The sequence below is a fragment of the Bos grunniens genome, chromosome 28 (assembly GCF_055505025.1).
Source record: "Bos grunniens cultivar Pamir isolate PY7600 chromosome 28, Bosgru_T2T1.0, whole genome shotgun sequence".
NCBI classification, from domain to species: Eukaryota; Metazoa; Chordata; class Mammalia; order Artiodactyla; family Bovidae; genus Bos; species Bos grunniens.
Window position 1 is genome coordinate 14,399,241 of NC_141192.1, and position 21,548 is coordinate 14,420,788.

The 21,548-nt window shown below is 44.9% G+C and overlaps 1 protein-coding gene and 1 long non-coding RNA gene across 4 annotated transcripts in view; both read right to left on the reverse strand.

Annotated features, from left to right (window-relative positions):
• LRMDA (leucine rich melanocyte differentiation associated) overlaps window positions 1–21,548 on the reverse strand; it is a 1,316,517-nt gene that overhangs the window by 689,721 nt on the left and 605,248 nt on the right. The gene's annotated exons all lie outside the window — the stretch shown is intronic.
• Window positions 2,767–21,548, reverse strand: part of LOC147342869 (uncharacterized) — a 62,123-nt gene continuing 43,341 nt past the window's right edge. The window contains exon 3 of the long non-coding RNA XR_015156787.1: window positions 2,767–3,134. This is a non-coding gene — a long non-coding RNA (uncharacterized LOC147342869). The remainder of the gene's footprint in view (window positions 3,135–21,548) is intronic.

The window sequence follows — 21,548 nt, forward strand, 5'->3', positions numbered from 1 at the left end:
CCCTCAACTATACCGTGATAAACTACCTCTAAATAATCTCTAGTGGAGGTCTAGAAACAGAAATTCACCACTGTCACACCCTTTATCCATCCAATTCATTCATTGTATGTCCTCAAGTATAATGATCAACCTAGATGATCTTCAAATTCTTTTTCCTTTCTATCTATATTCTTTCCTAGCTCTCCAAGAACAATTCCCTGAAGAAACTAGTTTTTATACTCTGTTTTTTTTTTTTTTTTTTTAATGTGACTCTCATGAAGTTAAGAATGTTTTAGGTAGAGCTGGGCTGAAATTTACCAGATAATATAGCTTATAGTTCTGCATATAGTTTATCGTTCATCCATTCATTCATTTTAAGAATGTTTTGATGCCAACTTGGTGCCTAGCACTCTGCTAAACTCTCAGACTATAAATATAGCTGAGGCATGGTCCCCAACTGTTTAGCAGTAGATACAGACAGGGAAGCAGCTACCATATGAGGCAGCATGGTGGGTTAAATTGGATGATGAGTCCTACTCTGAGGAAAGACAGAGCTAGGTCTGGGAAGACTTCAAAGACAGGTTTTGAGCTAAGTCTCAACCCAAATGAATTCTCATCTTTTGAGCATATACTTGCACTCTATGCCAAATTTGGTGGTGAAAGAACACAAGAAGAGGAGATAGCTTGATTCTGGCACTCAAGTAATTGACATTCCATAAAGCTTATTTAGCACCAGAAGGCATGTCTGTGACATCCATCTCCAGGATGTCAGGCTCTCAGTGAGCACCTCCATCTGGGGATGTGAAAGATGCACAAGTCATGGCACCAGTGTGTTTATCATCTATGGGAAGAGAGAAAAGAAGTTGAACTTGAAAGGAGAAATCATACAGGACAGCATATATTAAGCAGCGTGGGCAAGATGGACTCTAGATGTTGAAAGAAAAGTAATTCAGGCATCAGTGGTCACCTTTTTTGACCCACCTGACTATGTTTCTGCTGAAGTCATTATAGCAAGTGAATCCAGAGGTGAGGAACATGTACCCTCCCTATGAACATGCAAGATGCCCCTAATGTCTTGTTCCCATCACTCTCTCCATCTGGCTGTCCTCCTCTCCTCTCAGCCCATCTTTCCTACATTTCTCCCACCCTGGAGACAGGGCTTGGTTCTGGGCTTTGACTATGTCTCCAAAATTATTTTGATTCACGGCTTGAGATTTTGCAAAACCACACATGCACGCATGGAGCCTGTGGCCTCAGGTTCTTGTTTGTTTTTAAGAGTCTAAAGAGTGAGTTTGTTTGGCGGGTTCTATAAATGGAGGTTTTCTTTACTGGGGAGATGTAAGGGCGCGGACATGGTGTGCTGCAGCCGCGGTATGTGTGCACGTCGCCATGGGGCGGAATCCAGCACCCAGCGGGGAGGCTCCCACAGCCATTGGGCAAACATATGTTAGGCCAAGAACACAGCTCTTCAACCTCATGAACTGTTTGCTTGAAAGATAACAGTGTCTCTTCCACACAAGCCTTTCACCACCCTCCACAAAGGGAATTTTAAATTCAACAGATGGTGTCTACTCATTGCAAACCAACCAGAAAAGAAGACATTTACATGGCTGGGCCTCCAGGCCCTAGGGACCCAGAGGGGCCCTCCTCAAATGCTTGCCCAAAGACCAGCTCCCCATGGGCAGGGCCTCCTGGAATGGAATCGGGCCAGGAAAACCAGCAAAAATGTGCCAACTGCTGATTCTGTGAGGTCTCAGTTGGCTGAAAAAGGTGAAAACATGTTTTCTGTCCCGGACTACAAGATAGCTTTATATCTCCTTCAGGAAAGAAAGCCCTGGGAAATATGGTGACCTCCGAAAGTGGCTTGCCACTGGAGCCTTTTTCCATCTTCTAACAACTCTTGCTCTGTGCTTTGCAAAAGCTTTCAAAGAACCGTGCCAGGTTCACACTCTGTTTCATAGAATGGCACATGCTGGGCCCTGAGGACCAGCGCATAACAGAAGTGACCGTGCTCGGAACCAAGAGGAGAGAGCCAATGCTTACAGACGCACAGAGGAGCAAGGGATTTTCCCAAGACTAAACGAAAGTTCTCTCATCCTTGTCTGCCTCTCCGGTTATCTGATTGCTGCTCTTGGGGGTAGAATGTCCCAGTAGTGATTTTCCAAGGCATGTGGTGTTCTGATCTTGTCAACTCAGTGAACCAAACACAAACATCGTGAGTGGACAAAGTAAGAGCACTAAATTAGGGGACAGGAGCTCTGGTTTCAAGTCCTAGATGTGCTGTAAGATTTGGGGAAAATAATACCACTCAGGTTTAACTTTCTAATTCATCACAGGGGCAAGAAAATCCCTGACTTGTATGGTTTGCAGATATTGGAGTGGGGAAGGCAAGGGATAAGGTATATTTAACAAGCCTAGATAAATATAAGGGTTGCTGATATTTGAAAGACTGTTTTGAAAACAATAATGTGCGTATTTTCAATACAGGTTAATCAGTTACTGGAAAAAAAGGAAGTGGCCAAAGCTTTGCAAGAGATACTAACACTTATTCAGAATCAAAACAGGGAGAGGATCCTGGGGAAATCTTTGTCTGAAGAATGACCAGAGACCCTGATTCTTGTCCTGCCTTGGTCACTACCTTTCTGCAATGCTTCAGTCACATCCTTGCCCCTTACTTTTTTGTAAACTGTGGGGGCTAGATTCAATTATTTCAGACATCTCTTCCCTTTGTAACATTCTTTGCTCTGAAGTGTGTTGCAGGAGAAAAACACCCAAACAAAACCAAAGTTTTATCATATCTTTAATTATACTACCATTCATTAAAAAGTTCAGCATCAATGTGGCAGGTCATTCTCAACCTTCCTGTGGCCCCAAAATGGGGTTGAAAGGCAGGGGTGCAGGGAGAGTTTCAAGTCTCAGGTATGAAGTCTGATTAACAAGGACCATCTGAGAGGGAAAAGTTGGGGGAGAAAAATACACCCCTCCTCCGCCCCTGTGTTTTCCATCTTTCATGGCATCCTAGACCAGGGAGTGACAGGGAAAGTGACTCGGTGCTCAGAGGGCAAAAGATAAATGTTTGATGAATTGGCCATTGGTAGGGAAGTGATAGGCTTTGTATGTGCATAATGGCTGAGCTGCCTTCCCGTGTCGATCGCCTGCCAAGATAAGAAGCCATAATGAATGGACCTTGAGATGCTCTGGACAGGAACAGTTTGCATGTGACTTGTTTTAATAAAATTAATTTTAAAAAGAAGAACAATAGCAATTTGGTGGGACCAGAAAGCCTGAGAATTACAAATATCCAGAGTGGACACTAACCATTGGTTTTTCCATTCACTGTGCTTGTCAAGTCAGCAGAAGGCAAAAAGGTGATTTTGTTACAACCTTGTGTCATCAAAAAGGCTGTCTGTACTCAGTATTGTGCAGAGACCCTGAGATATAGAAATTAAATGGCTTACCTGAACAGAAAAGTATCCTGATATGCACAGAATGGATCATTCATTCATTCATCCATTCATTCCTCCATCAGCAAAATTCAACTGAGCATCCCCTACCTAGGGTGAATGAAACAGGTCTGCTCCCATCCACAGTAGATCCTGGTGGGCCTGGCTTTTCCAGCAAAGTGAGGAACACTCTCCTGGTCCCAGGACTCCTACTATGCTAGGTGTCGCTGCGATGCAGCCAGGACTGTACCTCCTTGGACATGGCCTGCTTCTGGTGAATTTCTAATTTCTATATTTATTCCCAGACTTTGGTCTTCTGGCCGTACATTTGTGCCGGGCTTCACTGAGTTTACTAGGTCATCTTCATCAGAACAACACGCTGCTTGTGAAAGTACCACAGTGGTGGGTTACCACCAAGAGCAGCGGTCATAGAACCAGAATGACGGACTTTAGCCCAAGCAGCCTCTGGCTATGCCTGTGAGTAAAGCGCTTTGGCTTTTTCCATACGTAAAATGAAGGGTTGGAGCAGATGATCTGCTCCATTTTTGGACTAAAATTATCTGAGGCCTTGAGAAAACACTCTGACAGGCCTGGGAGTACAAACCTGGCTACGATATCCTCGTGTTCTCAAGGGGCCCAAGATCTCAGGAAACAAGGGCACAAACACACAACCACAACACAGTGAGGTATAAGTGCTCCTTCTGCCTCCAGATGACCTTAAAAGATCTCTAAGTTCCCTTCCAATACTCCAATGGTCCTAAAATTTGCGTCCTAACATCTATTTTTCTTTGATTTTTAAGACAAAGTACAGACTTACACAGAAATTTGGTTATCCAAGCATTCTAACAGTCACTTCCACGATACTGTGCATTCCCCCATGTTAGAACAATCCAGTGCAAAATGTAACATTAAAAATAAGTCCCCCTTTTACATGGTGACAGATGGTGACTAGACTTATTGTGGTGAGCATTTTGTAACGTACAGAATCACTATGTTGCATACCAGGAACTAACACGATATTGTAGGTCATTTATACTTCAGAAGCAAGCAAGCGAACAAACTCAGAAAAACAATCCGATTTCTGGTTACTAAAGGGTTGCGGAGAGAGAATTGGATGAAGGTGGTGAACAGGTACAAACTTCCAGCTACAAGACAAATAAGTACTAGGGGTGTAATGTACAACATGATAAAGAGAATTAACGCTGCTGCTTGTTACAAGTGAAAGTTGTTAAGAAAGCTCTCATCACAAGGAAAAACTATTTCTTCTATGTAATTTTGTATCTGTATGAGATGATGGATGTTCACTCAACTTATTGTGATAATCACTTCATGAGGTAAGTCAGTCCAGTCATTACACTGTACACCCTAAACTTATATAGTGCTGTGTGTCCACTAAGTCAACAAAACTGGAGGAAAAAAAATAAAACAACCCAGAGGGGGAAAAAAAAACCAAAAAACCTCCCCCTTCCCGCCTCTGAGTGTTTCCTTTTTTCCATGACTGCAAAAGGAAAGCCACTCATTACTAAACAGCTCAGCAAGGCTCGCACTATTGGAGAATATAAAGTTTTATGAGCAGGTCTGTCCTCCTCTCTCTGGGTGTAAGTGAGAAAGTGAGTGAGAGAGAAAGCCGGAGAGGTCTGGCTCAGGAGTCCAGGGTGAATTATAGACTGCCGCTCAAGATTCACAGCTCTTCGTGGTAGGAGGTTAATATTCTCACATGTCATTAGGTCTGCTGGCTCTCCTGATGGTTCATTGAAGCAGGCAGCAAATTATTTCCTCACTCTGCAGAGGACAGCCCACTTCAAAGCAAGGGAACTCAGGTCAGGATAGGCCTCCGGGTGGATTCATGACTTGGGATCACCAGGGGTTGTCTATAGGTAAGAATGGGCCCAAAGCCTTTGACAAAAATAACTTTTTGATCCGTCTTGACCCGGCTTTCAAGTCAGACCTCCAGACTTTATTCCTATCACCTTCTAAGGATAGAAGACTGGGTAACATGTCTGGTCTTTTTATGGTCACTTGAAGTGTCTCCACCTATTCTCTGCCGCTGGACCTCTCACCTAGAGTTCACAGCAGAGACTAAACATCTCCTCCTGGGAGGGAGACTGCTGGCCAAGGCAAATCCAGCTGACCATGCCTGGACTCAAGCCCCGAAGGGCTGCTGCGCTGCACGCTCCTTCCACAAGCAGCCACAGACTTGGTGTGTCCTCCTTTCATCCCAGTGTTTTACTCTTGTCTCCCTGACAATCGGTTAAGCTCTGGGCCTACAGGATCAATGGGTTCTATCTCTTTGTGTCTCCCCTGATGACAGCTAAGTAGGAGGAGGGAAAGTCTTACCTACCTGCCCTGGACACAGGCCCAAATCCTGATCTTGTCTCCTTTCCATAAGAAAGGGACAAAAAGAGCCCCAGAAATGTTTCCAACATAGGCTCATTCAACTATTTCTTTTCAGGTACCTTGGAAAGTACTACTTCTAAAGACAAAATGAGGAAAGAACGATAAAGGCACAAGATACAGAAGAAGTCAGGGGGAAACTCAAGGCTGTCTCTCCTCAGGCCCCGAATTCCTAAATAAGTACGCTTCCTGCACATACCCGCCACAGTCTGCACTCTGTCTTCTCAGGTTGAGGTTCTTTAAACAGCAAGAAGGCTGTCCTTGGGGGGAAGCTATTACTAAGAACCCTGCATATGAGGGCAGCCCTCTCCTTCTGCACAATCTGAGAGGGTGCCCCCACTAGGGAGGGGTTTGAAGGGACCTTCCAGGGAGCCTGGAGGACATACTCCTAACAGGCCATGTCCAGGCACCATCCCAGGGACCCCTGAGTGGCCATCACAGCCCAGGGGCCAGGAAGAAGCTCCTGTCCAGTAGCTGCGGGAAATTCTGACCAGTCTCACCTTACAATGGAGAGGGGAGGGAGGATGACAATGCTAACACTGGGCAACCCCCTGGCCCCCTCTTCAAACCTGGATGCCCAAACCCAAGTTGGGAAGAGCTCTTGGTAGACCAGAAAGCACTGGGGATACAAGGGGCAATCATCCCTGTTCCAACCCTCTCTTCTTCCCCTGCTGCCCTCACCCGGAGGTTTCATCTTCTGCTTCCCACTTCTCCCTATCTATTCTCCTAGAGAATTCTACTCCCTTGCCTCAAAAATATTCTGACCTTCTTTAGCATCATAGGTTTTCCATAACATACAAAACAAACAAAAGCCCTGGGAAAACGAACAGAAGCACAGGTACACACCCAGGTTCCAAGGATCTGCATATATACAGTACAGAGGACTCAGAGGTCAGCCAAGCAAGCCCCAGCTGCTTCACTCCAAGTCAGACTCTAAAACCAAAGCTCCCTTGAGCTGTCACACAGCTCAGCAGTCCTCCCATGGCTCCATTAAAGCATATTTAGTGAGGCCTCAAGGGCAGAGCACTACGCTAGTGGTCAGCAGGCTAGACTCCAGTCCAACTCACTCAACATGCTGCGTGTGAGCAGGGCCCTTCCTTCCCCTCTCTGGGGCGCAGATTCCTCCAGAGCAGAATAAAGAAAAAGGGGTGATATTACCAGGGTGTCTAGTACAGTGCATTAGAATCTCAGAGATACTTATTAAACACACAGAGGCCAAGGTCCACCCCTAACCTACAAATCAGGTTCTTCATGGGTGGAGACTGGATCCGTACAGTTAATTCCCCACATCATTTCTATGTACACAGAAGTGTGACAAAGAATGGAGTCCTCCAACTCAAATACCTTCAGGGACCAGTCAGGTATTGAAACCCTGTATTTCAATGAATCCAAGGTTTATCCATTACAGAGATACCATTATTCTGCATCTTGGTGAATGAGAAAAACCATTGTATGTTAAAAATGACCCAATGCTTCCTACCTGAAAATGTCTCATGAATTCTCTTCCTTTTTTATATCCTGTTCATTGCTTTGCAAGAAACTATGAATCAAGGTCATTACTCCAACAACAAATATTTGCTTTATAATATCAAGTTTATGCCCTCTCCATTTACACAATTAATTTGTCTTTCCATGTCAAATCACAGTGAATTTTCAAACAGCAAGTGAGATATTTTATATATATGTGTGTGTGTGTGTATGTGTATGTATATATATATATATATTTCTATATCAACTGAAGTGAAAATAATCAGAACTATAACCAAGTTGGAATGTGTACTGACAATGACATGACAGCTGCCTCCTGGCCAATGACCAATTTAAGTAGCCATCAATTTTAAGATGGATTCAGGGATGTTAAAATGTGAAAAAAGATTGTATCTCTTAGAAGAGATAAGATACAGAAAATGCAGGTAGGACAATAGGGAGTAGTGAGGACTGAGGAAATCAGAGTACATGCTCTACCCAAAGGCATCCACCTTTGTCCTGCTGTTGTCCACAAGCAGCAGTAGGCTGCATTTTCCCATGGGCAGGACAACCATATAATTTGTCGTCTAGCCCTCCCAGCCCTTCACTTTCCCATCTCCCAGAGTTGAGGGGTAACTGGTTATGCCAGGAAAACAGGCTTTAACTAGAATAGTCCTGGGCCGACCAGGACAGAAATTACCCTACTCATTGGCACCCCACTCCAGTACTTTTGCTTGGAAAATCCCATGGACAGAGGAGCCTGGTAGGCTGCAATCCATGGGGTCGCTAAAAGTTGGACACGACTGAGCGACTTCACTTTAACTTTTCACTTTCATGCATTGGAGAAGGAAATGGCAGCCCACTCCAGTGTTCTTGCCTAGAGAATCCCAGGGACGGAGGAGCCTGGTGGGCGGCTGTCTATGGGGTCGCACAGAGTCGGACACGACTGAAGTGACTTAGCATAGCATAGCAAGCAGCATAGAAACCCCTGGGTAACGTGATGACCAGCACTCAATTAACTGTAATATTCAGTTCTGTAACACCATGCATCCACTGAAGCTATTTTTCTATCTCTATCTTTAAAACTCCCAGCAAGGCTGACCTCTTGATGCCTGGAGCATTCACCTAACTCTCCATCTCTCCCTGGCAGGCCCCCACAGTGACCCCTACAATTGTTTGAAGAGATGTGATCAGTGGTTCTCAACCAGGGGTGACTTTGTTCCCCTCACCCCAGAGGACATATAGCAAAATCTAAAGACAGTTCTGGTTGTCAGGCTGGGAGGTGCTGCTCGCACTTGGTAGGCAGAGGCCAGGGATACTGCTAAACCTCCTACACTGAACAGGAAATCCCCTGCAACAAAGACTTATCCAAACGTCCCCAAACATTAGTGCCGAGGCTCCCACCATTTGCCCTGTGTGTGGATCCGTCTCTTCACAAGGCATTCTTTCCACAAGGGTACTGGTTATACTGGATTAGGGCCCACCCTGCTCTATTTTGATCTTATTTTAACTAATTATGTCTAAAATACTCCTGTTCCAAATAAGGTCACACTCTGAGGTCCTGGGGTTAAGCCTTCAATATATGAACATGGGGGAGACAGTCATCCTATAACATCTCTTAAATGACTACGATTCCCATCAGGAGCACCAAGGTTCTCATCGGTGCCCAGGGAAGTAATGCCATGAGGGCAGCCTCTGTGAGCAGCTGTTTGAGCCAGGCCTCAGAATATAAACAGTGCTGCGGGAGTCAGCCCCACGCTTGCTCCTTAAACCATATTCATTTTCACTCTCCTTTCCCCAGACCTGGCTTCCTATTCCTGGTTTAACACAACCATCATTCAGAATTTAAAAATACAGCACGCTATTTATCTAAAGTTCACACTTGCATCCATCTTCATTCTCTGAGACACGGCCATGAGCCTAGAGGTAAGTGAATAATGCTGGCATGAAGTCCATGTCCAATAAAGGTTTGTTCCTTTTTCTTTCCCTTCTCAGTCCCAGTGATGATGTCACAAAACCAGGATATCATGGAAGGGGATCTTAAGCATTCATTCAGAAAACTGTGACTCTCAAACAAAGAAGCATTTTAAAGATTCTCGTTAATCCTTGGCTTAAATTAAGAAAAGGCAGGGAAGCCATGGCTGTTGTATTGACACCAAAGAAAAACAGACTGAAGACGAAAACAAAACTACCTACTAAAATAAACAAATACGCCAAAGCTAACAAATCAGAATCGACTGAGACCCTCAGCATAGGTGCCATCAATGCTACAACCTTCAGCAGCCATCAGAAGTCATGGCCATGAGTCAGAAATCACCAATACCAAAGGGAAAAAGTTACCATATGTTTAAAGATAATATCCACAGCCTTGCTTATGCCTGAAGTATTAGTTGCTGCATTCAAATTGTTTATAATTCTCACGGAGAGACAAGATGTCGACATGTGGAAATTAAACGATACGAGATTCAAGGAGTAATTTAAGATCACAATAGAACTGTCACAAAGCAATATATGATTATATGCCAAATAAACAATATAGAAAATAAGTACAGGAACTTGGAGGGAGTGATTCCTTTAGGCGAGAAGTCCAGGAATGACACTTCCTGTGACGTAGATGCTCAACTGAGATTTGAAAAGTATAAAAGTATATACTGTATCATATCTTTAAAAGAAACAGAGGAGTGGGCAACAGAGGTTTTAGGAGGATTTTAGAAGAAATATTATTTAATGATTAAAGACAACTAGTAAAATGTGCCTAAGTTGGAAACCTCACTCTTAAACGACCCCAGAATGACAGGGATGGGCTTCGGACTGACAGTGGTATTGTGGGGGCAGCTTCCAAGATGGCACCTAATGATTCCCTCCTTCTGGTGTTCATGTCCCTGTGTCATCCCCACAGCTTGAAGGTTGGCTGGACCTAATGAATATGGCAAAGTGATGGGATCGCTTTTTTTTTTTTTTTTCTCTTTTTTTCGAGATAAGGTCACAAAAGACCATGACTTCTGCTTTGCTGGCTCTGTTTCTCTTTTTCTCCTCTCCTCACTCACTTCCTTGAAAGCTAGCTGCCATGTGGTCAGTGGCCCCGTGAAGACACCCATGCGGCAAGTACCTGAGAGAGGCCTCCAACCAGTACCCAGGATGAAAATGGGGCCTTAGTCCAACAGCCTGTGAGGAACGGACTCCTGCCAGTAACATGTGAATCAGTTTCAAAATGGATCCTCCCTAATTGAGCCTTGAGATGATTACATCTCTGTCTGTCATATTGGGGCTTTCCTGGTGGTTCAGCAGTAAAGAATACACTGGCAATGAAGAAGACACAGGTTTGATCCCTGGATTGGGAAGATCCCTTGGAGAAGGACATGGCAACCCATTCCAGTATTCTTGCCTGGGAAATCCCATGGACAGAGGAGCCTGGCAGGCTATAGCCCATGGAGTCACAAAGAGTCGGACACAACTTAGCAACTAAACCACTATCATCTTAATTGCAGCTCTGTGAGACTGGATTAAGCCACATCTAGACTTCTGACCCACAGAATCTGTGAAAAATTTTAAGCTATTAAATTTGGGGGGTGACTTGTTACATAGCAGCGGATAACTAATACAAAGGGCAAGGTGCTGATGCCTCTAACTCTCGAATTTGCCTTTCCGTCCTCAAGATAAATGGGTATCCAAAAAAATTAACTGAGATTGGGAGATAAAGAAGGACAAAGGAAAACAAAAAATACTTATATATGAGTAGCGATTGTATATTAGATTTTGGGTGTCAGCCAGTTTGCATTTACATGTATGAGTGAAGAGATACAAGCCAAACGCCAGGTGATCTGGTCTCCAAATCTCCCCTAGTAGCCTGTCCTAGAGGAAGTAGATATTTAGACATTGTGTCCAATGATCTAACCTCTTGAAGTGGAGCTGGGACATTCTAGGTCAGGTCTCCCATAAATAAAAATGTAAATGTGTCATTCCCTAGAACACAGAGCCACACTCAGGGATCCACGGCCAGGGGTATCAATCCTACTATGCAGGCTTTTTTCCTGGACACCATCTCCTAAAAGCTTACAAATGAGTCCAACCTGATGAACAAAAAGATTCAATGGCTTGAGCTCATGTCTGTGAGTCAAAGTGGCCACAGTCAGCAGAACTTCTGCCTTCTCAAAGCTGAGTTGCTACTCTGGGTCAGGCCACCCACTTCTGAAGGTGTACACTGTGGACCCTGGAAGGGACAGGGTTAAACCAGAACTCACTGCAGGGATTGCCTTTCTGTGTGAGCATGTACACAAGATCTTGAGTTGGAGTTCCCAGAAACAGACTTTGAGATGAGGACATGAAAGCAAGACTTTTACTTGGGAGGTGATCACATAAAGCGTCAGAATGTGAGTTAAGAAAGGGAAAGAAGTTAATAAAGGATGTATGATGAGGTAGGTTACTGCTGAAGGCCACTGGGATCAACCCCTCTTTAGGGTATGGATCAGTAAACTTTTCATGTCAACAGTCAGATAGTAAGTGTGTTAGGATATGTCAGCCATATCATCACTGTCGCAATTACTCAACTCTGTGTAAGCAGCCACAGATAGTAGGTAAATGAATGAGCATAACTGCGTTATTATTAACTGTGTAGTACACTAACTGCGTTATCTATCTGTGGGAGTGTACCCACAGATAGTAGGTAAATGAATGAGCATAACTGTGTTCCAATAAAACTTTATTTACAGTAACAGTTAGCAGGCCAGATTGGACCCTGGAGCCAACTCCTGTTCTAGAGTAGCATGGGATGAAATGTGGACCACTTCTTAGCAATGAGATGTGAGGGAGCTGGGATATTTATCTGTCTTCTCCCATCAGTCATTGAGGGCTGAGCAGGTTCCAGTGGCCCAAGAAAAGAGCAGCAGTTTGGTGCACACAGGAATGGTGAGTGCCCAGGGGCTACACATAGGGCACTCACAGCTACAGACACCCTATCCTAGCCTAATCCACTCTTAGAGAGGACAGGAAGAGGGAGGTAATGGAAAAAGAGGAAAGGAGCAAACACAGAGGATTTTTAGGATAGGTAGTGTGGACTGTCAATACCTTTCTCCTCTCTCGCTCTGTGCTCTACTGGACTTTTAAGGAACTGGCACTATGAGGAATACAGCTTGTGGAGTTTTCCAGTAACCTAATTTACCTTTTGTCCCAGAAGTCCTAACCACGTCCTGACCACATCAGAAGCCTCAGCCCTTTAGTATACTGGGAGACTCCTTCCTCCTTCAAGAACATCTTCCCCTGTGTACTTTGTTTTTTAATTGATATTAAAATGTCAGTTGGTTGGAGAAAAGACTGGGAAAATCAACAGAAGAGATTGTCCAGCTATGGCGTGGCTGATGCCAACCCACTCCATCCTCACAAAAAAGGACCCCTCCTTCTATACCCCAGTTAACGTCAAAGAAAAAAAACATTAAATTAAATCATCTTACTATGTAATTGGGACTAGGCCTCAGGCTGCAGCAGTAAAGAAGGGATTAAGGGCAGAGCCACCTGGGCAGCCATTCTCCTGGGTCCCATTACCACCCCCCTCACTCCTTTTTATAGCCAACAGATTAAAATGCGAGCCCAGCAATCTTTGATCTTTCACTTGCTGACACAAATCCTTTCAAGCTTCCAACATTTTCTGCTGAGGTAATTAGTACTAATTAAAAGGTTTCCAACAGTCTTTGCTCCATTTTTTTTTTTCTGTGTCTCCCCCTGCCCCCCCTCCCCAAAAGAAACGGCTTTTACAAGTACCTTCCATCCCCGAAACACGGGCATCCCTCACTTTCTTTATCTGACTTGGCCAGATCAAGTAGATTAGTGACTCCATTATTTCAAATACAAAGCCAGACAACAGGTTTTTACTATCGCTCCTGACCTGTGGGGAGTGCATGGGCTTAGACAGAAACAAGCATCTTGGCTTGTATGAAAAGACAGGCCAATTATGCAGGAAGAGACACCGTGCAGAGTCTTCTTCAGCCCGAGAAAAGATACGCTTTAATGATGAAGTGTTTCTCTCCAGTGTCATGTACCCTCACATGTGCACACATGCGTGCATACACACACACACACACACACACACATGCTGCTTTACTGCGCAAACTGACAAGCTGCAAAAACTTGATTCCTTGCTTGTTTTGTCCCCATGCTTTCTTTTTGTTTGGAGGGGTTATAGGGCAGAGAAATATCCATATGGACTATTTAAAGGATAAGGTCAAAAAGTTAAAGAAAGGACAATCTTAGCAAAGTTTGAAAAAGACTTAAAGGGAATCACACACACACACATGTGCACACAAGTTTAGCCATGGATTCAAATTCCCAGTTGAACAATTTCCCCTCTGACTCTCTGCCATGGGAGCACAGGCCATGGAAGCTTGGGTGTTGTATCTGAGCTGGAGCCCTGCCCTGGAGCCAGTGCAGCCCTGACTAGGGCTTCTCAGACACACCAGGGCCCACAAGCACCTGTCCCTACAAAGAGGGCCGCTGTGGTCTGGCTGGCAAGACACATCAGGTCAAGGAGGGGAGGAACCTGGTGCAGACTAAAGGCTACAGCAGCTGGCAGTCTATTCCCCACCTTTGACTTAGCAAGAACAAACATGGAAAGGGTAGACGGTATTAAAATCTCACTTAGTCCCCCTCCATCTCTTTCTTACAGATGTGAAGACTGAGACAGGGATGGCTGGTTCCTCCTCAGAGCACTGTGACTTGGAGGCAGCTCCCACCCACCTCGGCCCCCCACCCCCTAGAGGCAGGTGTGAGAACTGCTCCTCTTGCCTCAATGAGGGCAGCATTAAGGATACCAGAGGTGGCCCACGTGCTCAAGGTCACACACCGGTCCACAGCGGCTCCTCCCAGGCTCTTTAGTTCATCCCAGACGTGGGGAAGTGAGATGGCTCACATCCTCCCACGTCCTTCATGCTTGCACCCAGCTTTTTCCGGAGGTTGGGGCTGACCCCCAGCCCCTACCCCTCTTGTGGTCCTATGACAGCAATGGCTGCAGCAAGAAGACGTGTTTTTCTAACTCAGCTGCTGGGCTCGTGTGTAAAATGGGTAGAGATACTCCTTTAAAGTTGCAGGACCAGGAATTAGTCACTCCAGACCCCAAATGGGTTTTGATGAGGCTCTCCTGATTAGTGTGGGATGCCATTAAAATCTATATCCACTCCCTGCCCCAACACCCGCCCCACAAAAAAAAAAAAAAAAGGCTAACGCTGAAAAGTAATGGATTTAATGATCTAGAAAATCTAGACGCTAGAAACTCCAAGGGAGATCATATTAAATTAGACCAGTACAAACAAGCCAAACTAGATTTATCCTCTTGTGGTCACAGATTTTATCTACTAAACCAGGTTTTCAGGCTAGTGTCTCTTTTCAATGAATAGAATTTTTGAATGTCAAGTCCCAGTGTTCCTTGTGGAGGATAATTTACCCCCAGGATCTCTGTTCAGATGGGGCTGGCTGTACCCGGTGTTGGAGAAGACCATAGACACACACCACCCCTCCTCCTGTTCCTGTGGCCAGGTCTCCTGTTGAGAACCAGCCACAGGAGGTTTCTGAAGGTGGGTGGAAACAGAGATCAAGGTACGGAGAGAGACAAAATGACGTCTTTCCTTGACTGCTTCCTGACGGAATGAGGTTGAAACCTGAGAGGCAGAGGAGGAGGGGAGTCAAGAAATGGCAGGGAATATTCTGGAATGGATGTCCCCTTTTCTTAAAGAGATGCACATGAATTGGATTAAGAGTACCTTAAATACTACTGCGGACCTGGCTCATAAGGAAATCCCTCAGGACCTTCTGCTGGAGCAAAGAGGATATGAGACTATTTTGAGTTTTCCTTCTTCATGGTAAAACACCACCACCACCTCACTTCTAAAGCTAATGGTGAAGAAGTTGTGTTTATCCAGTATTTCTCTCCCAGGGTTCGTCCCTCAGACCAGCTGCTGGGGAAAAGGCTGTCCCCACAGAGGGACAGGACCGGGTTGCTGCGGTGCTGGTTTGGGTCGCTGCTAAGACATAATTACAGTGGAGAGGGGGTCGGGGGAGGGAGGGAAATTACTTTTGAAAATTATGAAAAGTACCTTGACGGCATCTCTTTGAGGCTCACATTTAGCTCTCGGAAAAGATTTCTGCCGAAGGTTGAGTTCTGACAGGGGGAAGATGAAATGGGGGCTGGGGGGACAGGAGGGGTGGCTGCAAAGGGAGAGCCGCCTGTCAGAACTGATGACTTAGCAGCCTGGAATATTTACCCACCCAATCTAGGGGACGGCTGGGGAGGAGGGGAAAAGCCCGGGCAGCAGTCCATCTGGCCAAAATGACCACACACAGACACACGTGCCAGTCAGGCCCTCAGCCCACCAAGAGCTCCCCTGAAGGCTCCGAGCATCTGGGAGAGAATTCAATTTAGACACTAATCCAGAGTCTCCAGCTCTGTGGGTTCCAACCCAGACCCGGGGCTAGGAGCTCCTGGCCTAGCTTCAGTGAGGGCAGGACGCAGCACCCCACACCCAAACACCAGAGGCAAGTCCCAGCACCGCTGCCTTGGGTCCCCACATGTGGGTTTAAGACATCACACTCTTTCTAAACCAGTCAAGTAAGCTCACCAGAAGGCGCTTTTCCTTCCTGAACTCCTAAAGAAGCAGGAGTGCATACTTCTAATGTGGCATTTATTCTTTGTTTGCTTGGGGTTTGTCTGATAAGGATGCTTATGGTTTAGTGGGGGAGACAGAAACCAGGAGTCAGAGGCAGTGGTGTACCAAAGAGGTGGGGAGGGTTCTCTTGAGAGTGTCCACTCTCGGAGGAGAAATATTTTGTCACTGACGTTGTTTAGAATAGTCAGCTCACGGTCGTGATTAAAGTTGGAGCCAGAGGCTTTGTTACTGTTTATGTGTCCTCTACAGACAAGATATATCCTTACTGCCTGTACCTGGGGTGACCTGTCCCCAGCTCCAGGTACACCAGTGCTCAGGAGCCCTGGCTTCTAGGACCCTTCTGCTTGCTACAATCTATGTGATCCTGGACAAGCACTTGACACGTGTGGGTCATAAGTTCTTCATCTGAAAAACTAAGGCAATTGACAAAACTACGCGAAGCGGTTAAATGATTACTTAAGCTCTTCCGCTGGAAAGTTTCCCCCCCAAATATCTCACCTGGAAAATACAGCAGTGGAAGCTATTGCTTGTGACTACATTTTAAGGCAAGGGCAGGGCTTACACAGAAAAGGTGGGTTCATTCTCAGAAGCTCTTCAGTTCGGCTCAGACATCGGTTCCAATATGGGGAAGGAATCCACTGACCCCGACAGTGCTGTCAGCTGGCCCCGCATGGCAGAAGGACACAGCTGGGGGAGCCGCAGGGAGTCTGGTTACGCACTCTGCCTAGAGCCAGGCCAGCACTGACCACAGCATGCCTCTGCCCTGCAGTCAGGGACGCTGGGCAATGCCACCTATTTCTGTAACACTCCAAGACAGAAGGCAGCCTTGGATTTGAAGGCAAAAGTTGTTTTGTTTTGTTTCTTTCCAAAGATGAGTTAATATGTTTCAAGGTCAACTGGAGAAAGGGTATACCAGGCAAAGAAAAAAAAAAAAAAAGGTTTTTAAACTGCTGTGGCTTTAAAAAGCTTAACCAGTAAAGTCCCTCCAGCCTTCAGTCAATGGGAATCAAAACAATGATTTCAAGCTATTTTCTTCGGTCTACAGGCAGGATCACTTAGATGTAGTCTTGCTCCTTTCTTTTCCTTTCCCCCCGTTTCCAAACTGTGATCCATTCCCCACTCCCATGGATGCATTTTGACAGTCTATTGTGCAGTCTTTTCATGACATTAGCCACCTCAACACAAACACTCTTTGGCAACAGAAGTCTTCAGGAGTCGGGAGTGGGGGTGGTCCTCTCCCCCTGCTGCCCTCCTGCTTCCTCAAATCCTAGAGGCAATGCCGCAGAAACCTATAAGCAGAGAGGATTTCGAATGCCTGCCTCTTGCTTAAAATTGATTTTCAGACGAAAGCTCCAGAGAGCCAAGTATCCCCACAGTTTGGAACACTCATCATCTCTGACGATGAAGTCATTTGCTGCCATAAGCAGAACAAGGGTTAATGACCCAAAATCGAATAAATTACTGGATTCAGATCTATCATGACCATTGGTTTTAACATAAGCAGGAGCCAGTGAGAGTGGACTCGGAGCCATCACAAAGACGGACGCAGCCTCCCTTCCCCTCCTTTGCTCACAACAGTAAATCCCAAGGAAGAGCATCTCAGACTCACCCACCAATTAACATTTCTCACACTGGTGTACGAGGGGCCATGAAAAGTGATTGCATAGTAAATCAGTCTGGAAATCGCCTTGAGACACCAGGAGCTGTCCTCAAGTGTATGGGATGGTGGGGCGGGGGTGGGGGGCGGCTGTGGGGAACAATATGTGGCAGGGGAGGCAGAAGAGCTTTCTTCCCTAAGTGGTGCTCTATGGTCTCACCCAGGATGGACGAAGCAGCAGGGTACTGGGACAGGCAGCTCTCAGCACCACAGTAAAGCCTCAAGCACTTTATCCAAACAAAGGCCAGTGAGGGATGAGGGAGATACAGGGGAAGCAAACGAACACGCAAGATCAATTATGGTGGGGGGCAACCCTGCGGCCCTGCTCCATGACAAAGATCTCAAAGCAAATTGTGCCAGAGTGGAGCTGATATCCCTGGGCTGAAAACAGTGCTCCCCTAAAGGCTGCCTGCTTCCCTCCCATTCATAGAAGGGGGCTTGAAGGCAGAGCATGGGAAAGGAGGGCGGTGTGGGCAGACAGGAGCCTAGGGAAGAGAGACAAGGGGGCGGGTGAATGAAAAACCACGCATAATGGCCCAGGATTTATTTTACAGAGAATAAAATGGCTCAATTTAAGCACTCTAGATTGTCGAAATTGGCTCGCATGAGATACTGGGGTACCTCCAGGAGAGGACTGTTACATCAGCTGCAGGAGACTCTAGGCTCAGGGGGCAGAGAAAGGGAAACAAATACATACACATACACACACACACACGCCTCCTATGTCCTGAAAACTTCAGTGGGATCCGGGAGAACCACAGAGGTGACGTGGCAGGGAAATGCTTAGCATGGCATCTGAACGCCCTTAAAGCTTTTCAAATTGCATCTCTAATCTGCGGGGCTCATCATACCCTGCCCTCTTGCTTTGTGCTCCGAAAATGCCACATCTTTTTAAAAAGAAGCCTAGTTTATTATTTAGTAGGAACAGCTTTTTTTTTTTTTTTTCTATTTTTTAAGGGCTGCTAATAATTCTGATCCTCCTTTCAAAAACAATCCACCCCTCGCTAAGAAAAAGTCAGAGCGACTGACTAATGGGAGTAATTCAAAGTACCTCAATTAAAATTCAGGTTTTGGCCTTTTGAGCAGTCTATTTAAAGATTTTTTTTCCTCTAGATTGGTTGTAGACAGATGATTATTAAATATTTATGTGTCTGTGAAAGGGGCTCTTGGAGCTTGACTCAGCTGAGGGCAGAGTTTTCTGGTGCTGCCGTTTCCCCTCTCAGAGGCCCAGAGAATGATTACTTTATTTAGTATCTTAACTACTTGGTTTCCAGGAGCCCCACAGACCATCCAGTTGGTTATTATGGTGGGACAGAGGCAGAACAGCTCTTTCTATGTACAAGGTAAAGAAACCAAGAGCCTTATCTCAGCTGAGCTGATTCAGATTCTCCTCAGAACTCTATCCAAACTGTCACTCCCCTGAGCAGGCTTCTCTGTTCTCCCAAGTCCAAAGGAAGCTCGAGGGCCGCCTGGTCCTCCATCCTCAACAGACACCGCCCTGTATCACTGGGTTAACTCTCCAGGAAGACCAAGTTTTATCTTCTTAAATGGTTTATACTCCTCAAAGTCGGGATCTGAGGCTACTACAGCATCCGCACTTCTGACTGGCTGATTTAGTCTCCTTCATTTTGGGTAATAACAACTCCATTCCACATTGACCAGAGGGGTGGATGGGTTTTCATGACAGCCCAGACCATCCCTGAAGAAGGGTCAGTGTGTTTTACTACAAAGCTTCTTTGGGGGGATGGTAAGAGTTTGAGTAAGGGCTACTCTGCCCTAAGACTAGGAATAAGGACATGGGTGGGTGGCACAGGATAGCTGTATGTTCCTAGTATTTCAGGCAATAAAGATTCACGATCATTTTTCTATGCAGAATACACTGAGTAAAGCAAAGTGTTTCAGCAAGTTGAAAAGACTGGGTGACTCCCATACTCTGGAATATCATGTCGTTTTAAAAAGTATTTAGCAAGATGTATAATGTATTATAAAAAGAAAGAAAACAATACAGTAATATTTATAAAATGGTCCTATGTTTGGGGTAAAAAAAAAGGTAGAGAAAAGGGAGAGGAAAGGGAAGAAACCAAAAGAATGAACTGGAATGCTACTCTGATTGAGGGGAATGAATCTATCTTGTTTGGCTTCCAGCAATAAAGATTTACAGCTTTTTTTTTTAGTATGAATGTAGACACCAATAAAATGATTTAAAAAAAAAAAAAGAGGCTACAGTTTCAGTTTCTCAAAGTTGACTTTAGCACAATGGTTCCTAAATCCTACATCATCTGCAATGAAATACCCGTGAAGGGATTTAAAAATGCAGCACTGTTTACAACAGCCAGGACATGGAAGCAACCTAGACGTCCATCAGCAGATGAATGGATAAGAAAGCTGTGGTACATATACACATTGGAGTATTACTCAGCCATTAAAAAGAATACATTTGAATCAGTTCTAATGAGGTGGATGAAACTGGAGCCTATTATACAGAGTGAAGTAAGCCAGAAAGAAAAACGCCAATACAGTATACTAACACATATATATGGAATTTAGAAAGACGGTAACGATAACCCTGTATGTGAGAGAGCAAAAGAGACACAGATGTATAGAACAGTCTTTTGGACTCTGTGGGAGAGGGAGAAGGTAGGATGATTTGGGAGAATGGCATTGAAACATGTGTAATATCATATAAGAAATGAATCGCCAGTCCAGGTTCGATGCAGGATACAGGATGCTCGGGGCTGGTGCACTGGGATGACCCAGAGGGATGGTATGGGGAGGGAGGTGGGAGGGGGTTCAGGATGGGGAACATGTGTACACCTGTGGCAGATTCATGTTGATGTATGGCAAAACCAATACAATATTGTAAAGTAATTAGCCTCCAATTAAAATAAATAAATTTAAATTTAAAAAAATATATATAGGTACTGAGGTCCCTACCTGAAACTTCTGACAATAGATCTAGAATATGGACATTGTCTGTAAGTTGTCTCAGGACTTTCTAATAACCTGAAAAGTTTGGTAACCACCAGACCAGGAGATCCACCAAAGATACATCCAATCATCAATCATCTGCCTCCATCTCTATGTCATGATTAAAGACCAGTAGTAGGCATTGTCCACAACTGAGGGACAGTGATTAACACAGTTATCAGTCAGAGTCTGCTCTTAATTTAAATATGAGTGAAGTCATCTATTGGTCCCAAGAATACCCTTTACCTTAGGTGAAAACCTAAGCTGGGACTGCACCATAATATCCAACCATACTTAAAAGAAAATTGAATAATTTTTCACTGTATTATTTGAAAAGTTACTCAGGGGTACAAATGCCTGTATTTAAAGCAAAGTACCTTAAAGCAATTACCACTAAAGTCAGATATTCCACTAGTAACTTACAAGTGTGAACTTGAAAATAACTTGTTTTTAACAGAGATGAGTTTTAGTCAGTCTTTATTCATCTGTTTTTCATTGAATTACTCATTAATTTCCTCTTTCATTCATTCAGAAACTCATCCAACAAATATTTTTGAACCATTAGAGGCCCATCAAACCCATCTGGGCTACAGAACTCTGGCTTTACATCCTGCCTCCCAATCTCCATTGAATACCTAACACTGCATGGTGGTACCAAGAGCCATGCAGATGATTAAGGGCAGACAGGCATGGCCATGGCCATTCGTCATCTCTTGTCATCTCCAGTAACCACGTTGCTTCAATTTGTTAGGAAAAAATTATATTCCAGGAATTCCATTGTTGGCTGGCTCCTTCTTCCCTACCAGACATTGTGAGTTCAGAAACAGCAAACTCATTTCAACAGTATTTTTCTCCTTCAATCTACTCACTTTCCTATCACAACCTCCCCTGACCACCCTGCTCAATAATGTAAGCGCCTCTGCTACCTCCACCCAGGACTACTTACTTTATCATCTGCTCCCTTTTTTTTCCCCATAGCATTTATCACCTTCA